A 9,915-nucleotide genomic window follows, 5' to 3' on the forward strand; every position below is an offset into this window, starting at 1 on the left:
AGGTGTTTTTCTCAGCCAGTTTTTTTATTTGTGGTCACAAAGAAAGGATCAATCACTTTATTACTCATCTCAAAAGGTAATCTTATAAGGAATCTTAAAAGAATCACAAATCTAAATTTTTATACATGAGAAACAATCAATCTGCTCTATTTTAAATCCTCAGGTGCATACCCACTCATCAACATGTTTTTTTTTGTTGTTGTTGTTATTTTTTAAATCAGGAAGCTGAGGGCAGAAATGGGTACAAGGAATTAATCATCATCTTTGATCACCAAGCCATCCCAACAAGAAAGGCTCGTCAGCTAGTAATACCCGGGCTGCTTTGTTCTTGTCCTCTGACCTCAATGAGTCCCTCAATGAAGGAACTTTGTGCTTCCCTAAACTTCAGATTGTTTCCTTGGGTTTTTCACCTCAAAGCTATTAATAAAACATCTTAACCTAAATGTAAGTCACATTTAAAGCTTTGTTTTAGCTGTGATGCACACCAAAACCCACAAATACATCTCTCAACATTAAGATGAAAAGAACTTGAGCTAATTTAGCTTCTGGGACTCGATTGTTTTTTCCTAATCATTAACCTAAGCCACAGTCTATGCGGCTCCCCAAGAGAAACTAGCTGTGTGGCACTTCTTTGTTCTTATTTTCTATCCTCTGCAGCCTCTGCTTTATCAGGGGCAGGGGCAACATCGTATCTTCCTTTTGCCTCTGTCAGTTTTCCCACTAAACTAACCTCTATCATAACCCCTTACTATACTAAAGACCATCAATCGTCAAAATCCTATTTAAACTAACACTATGATTGTACAAAATCATTGCTTCAGTTAAAGAGTACAGCTTAAGAGGAAACCATCTTCATAATAATCCACGGGGGGAAATGCCCAGTAGAATGGGATATTTCCATGAGATAATCATACTTCATTAAAGGCAGTGGGGAGCTCCCCATGCCCCTTCCCACCATGCCAGATACCAGAGAAAAATGGCAGTAGTGAACATGCAAAAGCACAGCAGTAGCAAGAGACGTTCTGGGGCTGAAGTCCTCGGGGCCTTGCCTGACCGAGATTCACCCATCAGTGCCTTGATTCCTGGTGGGCTGACCTCCCAAAGTCATTTGCTCCCTGCTGTTCCTCTGACATGGCCACCGGCCATCTAATCTCTTTAGAAAGGCCCCCCACCCCCTCTGTATTTGTTGAAGAGCACAGCAAATACAGCAGTGAAAGGAACGAGGAACTTTTGTCTTAATCTTTTCCAGGCATCTCACGAGGAAGGAAATCATTTTTCTGGTCTTACTGGCTTGGAACAGCACAGGAAGTCATAGTTAGATGTAATTGATCTATGCCCATGTGTTGTTTTCAATATTTTGTGTGTGTGTCCATATCTTACACACACATTCATTTTTCTGATTAAGGGGTATGAATGGATTATGAAGGAGAAATAAATAACTTGGTAAAACCACACTCTGCAGTCAGTTCAGCTTGTGGGAGTTAATTATATTGGGAGTCCAAAGTATACTAAGATTGATTACATTGCTTTTTCTTAAAGGTCAGTTAATTTTAAGTAGACTGCGTGTATAATATGGAAGCAGAATGAATGAACAATGTCAAACCACATTATTAACTTGGTTACAGGTTAGATTAATGTTTAATTTGTGAAAGTCAGCTACAAACAGCATTTCTCAGAAAACTCATTCCCAAAATGATATATATATATTTGTCACAACCCACTGAATCACAATTTTTATTTTTCTTCAATTTTATCTTTAAAATTAAAATGTAATTACATTTCCCCTTTTCCCTTTCCTCCTCCTAACCACTCCTACGTCCCTCTCCAACTTACTCCTCAAATTCATGACCTCTTTTCCTTTGTTACTGTTACTTATATAAATGCCCATGCACTGGGCTCACGCCTTTAATCCCAGCACTCGGCAGGCCGAGGAAGGCAGAGGCAGGCGGATCTCTGTGAGTTCGAGGCCAGCCTGGTCTACAGAGCAAGTTCCAGGACTGTCTCGAAAAACTAAAGGGGAAAAAATGTGCATGCACACACCCCCACACATACACATGCACATATACTCTCACATACATCCACATACCATAGAGTCTAGTTAGTGTTGCTTGTATGTATATGATTTCAGGGATGACCACTAGGTACTGGATAGTCAGTTAGGGGATCATCCACATAGGATTATGGGGAAACCCAAATCTCCCACTCTCAGAACTCCTCAGCGGCCTCAGTTCTTTGTCCAGAGGTGAGGCCACCTGAGATTTACCCCTTCCACATTAGCATGATTATTGGTGTTGTCCTTGTTCAGGTCTTGTACGGCTGGTGTATCACGGGTATAACTTCCCTGTCGTTTCTAAGACACACACAACCTCGCAGCAAATTTCCTCCTTCTCTGGCTCCTGTGATCTTCCCACCCCATCATCTCCAGTGTCCATGGGCCTCAGGTGCAGGAGTTGTGTCTTAAATGTATCCACTGGGACTGGGCGCCTCACAATCAGTTGTACTCTGCCTTTTGGCCAGTTGTGGTTTTCTGTCACGGTCTCTGTTGCAAAGAAACAATTTTTGGTGGATGAAAACTACAGTTATCTGTAGGCACAAGGATTGGTATTTTAAATGTAGTTAGGAATTATGTGGGTTTTAGTGAAGCAGTAGTATTAGGTTCTCCTCTAAAACCCATGACCTCATGAGCCCTGGGTAGTTGACTGGGTTTCCAGTACCAGGCATGAGTTCTCTTCTGTTGATTAGGCCTTAAGCCCAATTAAAGAACAAATGATTACCAACAAGATATGAGTGCCACTGTTTGACCCTTAGGCATATCTTTTTGTTTTGGTCATTTCCTAGATAGATCATAGTTAGGTATGTATGTACAGGTTCAACCACACATACATACCCTAGAAATCTCATGGGTAGATACATGTGGGACAATCACACACATGTATTTCTGTCTGTATTAGATGTGTATGCAGGTTCACACACAAGTATTTCCTAGCTCTGTCATAGGTAGGTCTATATGTGCAGGCACACATATGCATGTATATCCTAACCCTGTAGTAAGTAGGCACACATTTCTTCGCTCTGTCATAGGCAGGTCTGTATGTGCAGGTTTCCACATATATTTGCTGGCTTGTTCACAGGAAGGAGTTGTCTATCACTTTCCTCCAAGATTGAGAGATTGAACATTCCATCTTACAGGAGCTTCTTAAGACAGAAGATAAACAAGCTTCAGGAAGTCCCTGAAACTGACCAGATTCACTAGGTCTCTCCCTCCCAAGAGCAAACAACAATGACTTCTGAGAGTCACTCTCAGACAACCAGCCAAGCAGCCTGGAAGAAGCAGAGAGTAACCAAACTGCCTAGAAGTACCAAAGACCAGCTGAGCTGCTGGAGAGGTCCAGACCAACTGCGCTAACAGGAAGGACACTCTCCAGCCTGTTGAGCGGCCTGTAGTGGGCTCCAGGTTCCCAGCTTTGGCGAACTGTCCCCATGGTGAGGTGGGCTTTGGTGATGCAGCTGTCTTTGAGTCATTTCTGCTGCTGTAATTTCCCCTCACCCATATTCCTGTAAAGAGCCTAAGTAAACCTCTTAACTTCACTAAACTGGACTTTGATGATATCTGTACTTTGGTCTGTCATGGGCTCCCATTCTGGGGGTGAATAGATGTGTGTGTGTGTTGTATTTCCCCAGGAAAAAAATCTTGCCACATAACAGGCATATATATGCAAGTTCACATGCATGCATTTCCTATTTCTGCCATAGCTGAGCATATATGTGCAGGTTCACACACATATATTTCAGAGTTCTATTATAGGCAGGTGTTTATGTGGAGGTTCACACACAGGTATTTCTTATCTCTGTTGTAATTAGAACTCCATGTACAGCTTTTCTCATACACATATTTCCTAGCTCTGTCATAATTAGGATTATATGTGGAGGTTCACACACACATATTTCATAGCCCTGCCATATTTAAGTGTGGTGATTTGAATGAAATCAGATTCCATAGGCTCATATATTTGAATATTTGGTTCCCAAATAGTGGTTCAGGAGGTGTCGACTTGTTGGAGGAGGTGTGTCACTGGGGTGCCTTTGAGGTTTCAAAATCCTGTGCCAGGTCCAGTCTCCCTCTTTTTTACAAAATCCATCATACCTAGGCCTATATATACGGGCCTATATATATCACAAAAATATATTTCCCGGGGCTGGAGAGATGGCTCAGAGGTTAAGAGCACTGGCTGTTCTTCCAGAGGTCCTGAGTTCAATTCCCAGCAACCACATGGTGGCTCACAACCATCTGTAATGAGATCTGGTGCCCTCTTCTGGCCTGCAGGCCGAACACTCACTGTATAATAAATAAATAAATAAATAAATAAATAAATAAATAAATAAATAAATAAATAAATAAATCTTTAAAAAAATATATTTCCCTGTGTTGTCATAGGTAGGTTCATATGTATAGATTCATACATGTGGATTTCCAAGTTCTGGTATTGGTAGGTACATATATGCAAGTTAAAAAAAAACTGTTTCCTAGCTCTGTCATAAATAGGCCTATGTGTGTTTATTTATACACACAAGTTCATCCTAGGCCTATTGTAGTTAGGTATATCCATGGATTTTCATGTGCAAATGTATTTACTAGCTCTGTCATAGGTAAGTGTATATGTGCAGGTTCATTCACTTCTTTCTAGGTTCTGTGTTTAGTTAGTCTATATGTTCAGGTTGACACACTGTCTTGGTAGGAGCATATGCAGCTTCTCAAACATGTATTTCCTATCTATGCCATAGGTAGGAATATATGTGAATGTTCACATCCATGTATGCCCTGCCTCTCCCATAGGCAGTTGTATATGTGCAGTTTCACATACAATTGTAATATCTGATCTCTGACACAGGTGTACATGTGCAAGTTCACTGACAAGTATTTCCTACCCCTGTTGTTGCTAGGTGTGTATGTGCAGATTAACACACTCAAGTCTCCAGGATATGTCTTCAGTAGGTGTGTGTGTGCTGGTTTACAATCACAGTTCCTAGCTCTATCTTAAGTAGGTATAAATGTACAGGCTCACGCGCGCGCGCGCGCGCGCGCGCGCGCGCACACACACACACACACACACACACACAATGATGGCTAGTATTGCACACACACATTATGATGGCTAGTCAGCCTGACTACATCCGGAATCAGCTAAAACTACACAGCCAGGAACCATGTGAAGAGCTTTCTGGATGAATCATTTGAGATAGGAAACTCACCCCCAAGTCTGAATTATTTTAGGTCAAAGACTCACCCTAGATCTAGGCCACACCTTCTGGTGGCAGCCTACACAAAACGATGTAAAAGGAGAAAGCTTTTACTTTTTTTTTTTGCTTGCTTGTCCTTGCCGTCACTGGCAAGTTCATCTATCCTGCTCTGAGGCTTTCAGTACCTAGCACTGGAACCTACCTCTTTGGGACTCTTTGGGATTCCAATGTAGACTGAAAGTCAGCTGAGACGTTCAATCTTGTGGACTGAACAACTACTGGATCCTTGAACTTTCTATCAGGAGATGTCTTGTTAGACTACATGGCCCACAGCCTGTAAGCCACTCTAATAAATTCCAACTCTGGCGGTGCTGGAACACAGGAGTCATGTAAACATACGGGCTGGTGCTGCCACGTTGTGCTACTGGGACATGGCAGGAATGAAAACAGGCAGGTCCGTGCAACCACACAGTGGCTCTGGGACATGGCAGCTGTGTGAGCAGGCATATGGAGGCTGCTAAATGATACATGGCAGGTATGCAAACAGTTATGTCCGTACTGCTATGAGACGGCCCTGGAATATTGTGGACATGAAAGCAGATGTGCCCAGGCCACCAGTTGGACACAGCTGGAGTACAAAAAGGTGAGCCCCATACTGTCACTCAGTGACACTAGACATAGAAGAGCTCCAGCCACCACATGGTGGCTCTGGGACACAGAAGATTTGTGAATTGGTGTGGCCCAGCCACCCCTTGGTGGTCCTGAGACATGGCAAGCATATTAACAGACATGTTTTCTGTGGAACAATCCTTCCTACACTATGAATATGTATTACTCTCATTGGTTAATAAAAAGCTGACAGGCTGGTAGCTAGGTAGGAAGTTAGGAAGGAAAGCCAAACTGAGAATGATGGGAAGAAGGAGGGCAGAGTCAGGAGAGACACCAGCCAGCTGCTGAGTACGTAGGACGGGTAAAAAAGCAAGGTAACAAGCCATGAGCCACATGCAAAACATAGATAGAAATACAGGTTAATTTAAGTCTAAGAGTAATCTAGTAACAAGCCTGAGCTATCAGCCGAGCATTTATAATTCATGTTCAGCCTCTGAGTCAGTTATTTGGGACCAGGTGGTTGGGACAGGAAACGTCTGTTTACACATGTCCTCCAGGCCACCATGGGTTATTGCCCAGACATGAGACGTATGCAAACAGGCATGCCCCGGCCCCTCTGTGTGGTTCAGGGACTTGTCAAGTGTGCAAGCAGGTGCCCAGACCAGGAGATGGTGGCACTGTAACGTGGCAGGCCTGCCAGCAGGTGTGAACAGATGTTACCAGGCAAATAAAGCAAAAAGGCATGGCTAGGCTGGTAAGTGTTGGTGCTGGGACAGGCTCCCCGGACAAGAGGGAACACTGCACCACCGTGTGGCAAACCTGGGACATGGCAGGTGTGTAAAGGGGCCGGACAACGCCTGCCTGCCCTGGAATGTGATAGGCATGTGGAAAGGAGTGTTTAGGCTGCCATTTGACAGCCCTGGGGCAGTGGGGAGGAGAACTGACAGGCGTGCCCAGGCCACCAGCTAGCAATGCTGTGCGTGTGCACGTGTGCCACGTCCCAGCACGACGACGACGACGACGACGACGACCTCATACCTGCCGTGCCCCAGAACTGTCATGTGTTTCCTCACGTGCTATGGCCCCACTTCCCACAACACAATGTGGTTGGTGGTCTGGGCTCACCTCTTCATGCGGGGGGCCCAGGGGCTCAATAGGACAGTGCGTGCTAGGCTATTCACATGTCGGCTGTGTCCCGGCACCACCCGGTGGCAGCACGGGCTCACTTGTTCACACCCATGCTGGGTCCCTGGTGATTCGGGTTCATCAGTCCTGAAGACGTGCATACAAGTAACATACGGACTCAATGGTTATGTTTAGGAACACACACACACACACACACACACACACACACACACAAATACATATATATGTGCACACATTAACAAATCAGTGAAAAAAGAATCCATGAATTTGAATGAGAGCAGGGAGGGGCCTATGGGAAGGTTTGGAGGGAGGAAAAGCGGGAAGTATTGTTAGTAAATTATAATCTCAGCTGGGCGGTGGTGACACATACCTTTAATCTCAATACCTTTAATCTCAGCACTTGGGAGGTGGGTCTCTTGAGTCTGAGGCCAGCCTGGCCTATAGAGAGAGTTCCGGGACAGCCAGGTGTTTGGGTGGAAGCCCTACCAGCGCCATAGACCCAAGGAGTCTGGGATGTTTAGGTGGAAGTCTCACCTCAGCCCCCCCCCCCAGGCCCCGTCCCTGAGAAAGCCGGCCAAGCAGCAGCTCCCCCCCTCCCCGGGAGGGTATTTAAGGTTAGGCGTATAGATTTCCCCTAGGACCACCCAGGAATGCTCTGCTCAGATTAAACCTGGACTTATTAATTTGGCCTGATCTGACTGATTACTTTGGTGGAGTTACTCATTATTGGGGAATTTTTATTTATCACCAGGGATACACAGAAAAACTCCCATCTTGAAAAACAAAAACAAACTCTGTGTGTGTGTGTGTGTGTGTGTGTGTGTGTGTGTGTGTGTGTGTGTGTGTACACATACATAGAGATGTAAAATATCTCAAAAATAAAACGCCAACAAAAGACTTCTCGCTCTAGCGTTACCAGAGAATCAGGAGATGGCGTCTGAAATCGACAAGGAAGGAGCCCATCTCCGCTGATGTCTGAGGCTACTGTAACAGCATGTTGAACCCATGTAACGGTTACCTGCTCTCCTGTAACTCCTCACCCACCCTCTCTAAGGAAGCCTAATAAATTCCTTGGTTTAGCAAGCTGGCCTTGAGTAGAAACCTGACTTCCCTCTGTTACTGGTGTCCTGTGAGGGGTGAGTACATGTGTGTTCTCGTCTCCCCAGGAGGAGCGAAGATAAAGCCTGGGACACCCAACCCATCCTCCTGTTCCACCATTTCTAGAATAAATCTCTAGTAGCTTGACAGAATAAAGGACGAGGAACTTGACAGATCCCTGGCAGGTAGACCAATAGGGAGAGAGGCCATAGATAGATAAGATGTCAAACTTTGAGCTTTTCCCTCAGCCTCCTGACCTGGGACTCCTCCATCAGCCTCCTTCCCTTTCTAGATGACCAGTCGAGACTGCTGAGACATGGTCAAGGCTGGTCCTGAACATGTTTACCAAAGACTATGGGTGTCAGATCAAAACTGACGGAGGATTCATGGGAATAAGAGAGCAGAGACCAACCAGGGGTGATGTATTCTCTCATTGGTGGCTTCCTGCTAGAGGGGAACTGTGGGGCTAGACTGTGTCCCCAGGATCTATGGGGATATGGGTCAGGTTCACAGAGGAGAGTTCAAATTTGTCTGGAGTGCATTGTGTGATTGCCCACCTCAAGCTCTTGGAGAAACTTTGTGAGAGCAATTAACGAGACAGCGGCCTGTACTGAGTTAGATGAGACCACAGATCAGGGGCCCAGTTAGGAACCTAGCTAGGGTACCCATTGTCCTAATGTGGGCCCACTGATGACAATGATTTGATCCAGGAAGAACTTCTTGGTAAAACACTTAAAGTAAGATGGGCATGGTGGCGCACACCTTTAATCCCAGCACTGCCCAGGGAGGCAGAGGCAGGTGGATCTCTGTGAGTTCAAGGCCAACCTGGTCTACAAAGAGAGTTCCAGGACAGCCAGGTCTACACAGAGAAACCGTATCTTGAAAAAACCAAACCAAACCAAAAAAGACAAGGTAAATGAAGAGGCTAAGGATGACCAGGGGGAGGAGCCAGAGTGGGAGGGAGTCAAAAGCCCACCAGAAAGAGGAGGCTTGTCACTGAACTATCTTTGAGCTCTATATTGGACCATGTTGGATTTGCTAGTGCAGAAGCAGTATTGTTCCAGGAGGAAGGCACAAATCCCATTTGTGACAGCTAATTTTATGTCATTTTGACACAATCTACAGTCATTTGAGAAGACAGAACCTCAATTGAGAAAATGTTTCCATGAAAAGGGCTATACACAAGCCTATAGAGCATTTTCTTAATTAGTGATTGATGGAGAGGGCCCAGCCCATTGTGGGTGGTACCACACTGGGCTGGTGGTCATGGGTTCTATAACAGGCTGAGCAAGCCAGTAAGCAGCACCCCTCCATGGCCTCTGCATGAGCTCCTGCCCATGGGGTGACAGACCTGACCATGTTGTTTTGGGGAGGATTGTGGAAGGACTTTGACCTATGGGCTAGAAAGCCAGAGTGTTGAAAGTTTAGTGAGCTGTTCTGTAGGAGCTGGGGAGGTAGGAATGTTGAGAACAATGCTTGTGACATTTCAGAGGGAAGCAAAAACTCCTCGGGCCATTTGAGATAAGATTCTGTGCTTCTGGTTAGTTGGGGCTGAAGAATCCACCGTGATTAACAAGATACTGGAACAACTAATGTGAAACCTTTGCTTTGCTGGGATAATGGATGCTGGTCAGCTGGGGCTGAAGAATCAGCTGTCTACTTCCTGCGTTCTACTGTGTAGATCCTATTTAGTGAAGGAGGCATGGATCCTAACGTGGGGCTCGTATTCACCTGCAGCCAGCACTATTTGGGCTCAGTGAGTCATAAAAAAGAAGAGGAGGACCTGCAGGTGGGAGGGAACATATTGGGAGGGTCTGGAAGCAG

The sequence above is a fragment of the Peromyscus maniculatus genome, chromosome 17 (assembly GCF_049852395.1).
Source record: "Peromyscus maniculatus bairdii isolate BWxNUB_F1_BW_parent chromosome 17, HU_Pman_BW_mat_3.1, whole genome shotgun sequence".
Lineage (NCBI taxonomy): Eukaryota > Metazoa > Chordata > Mammalia > Rodentia > Cricetidae > Peromyscus > Peromyscus maniculatus.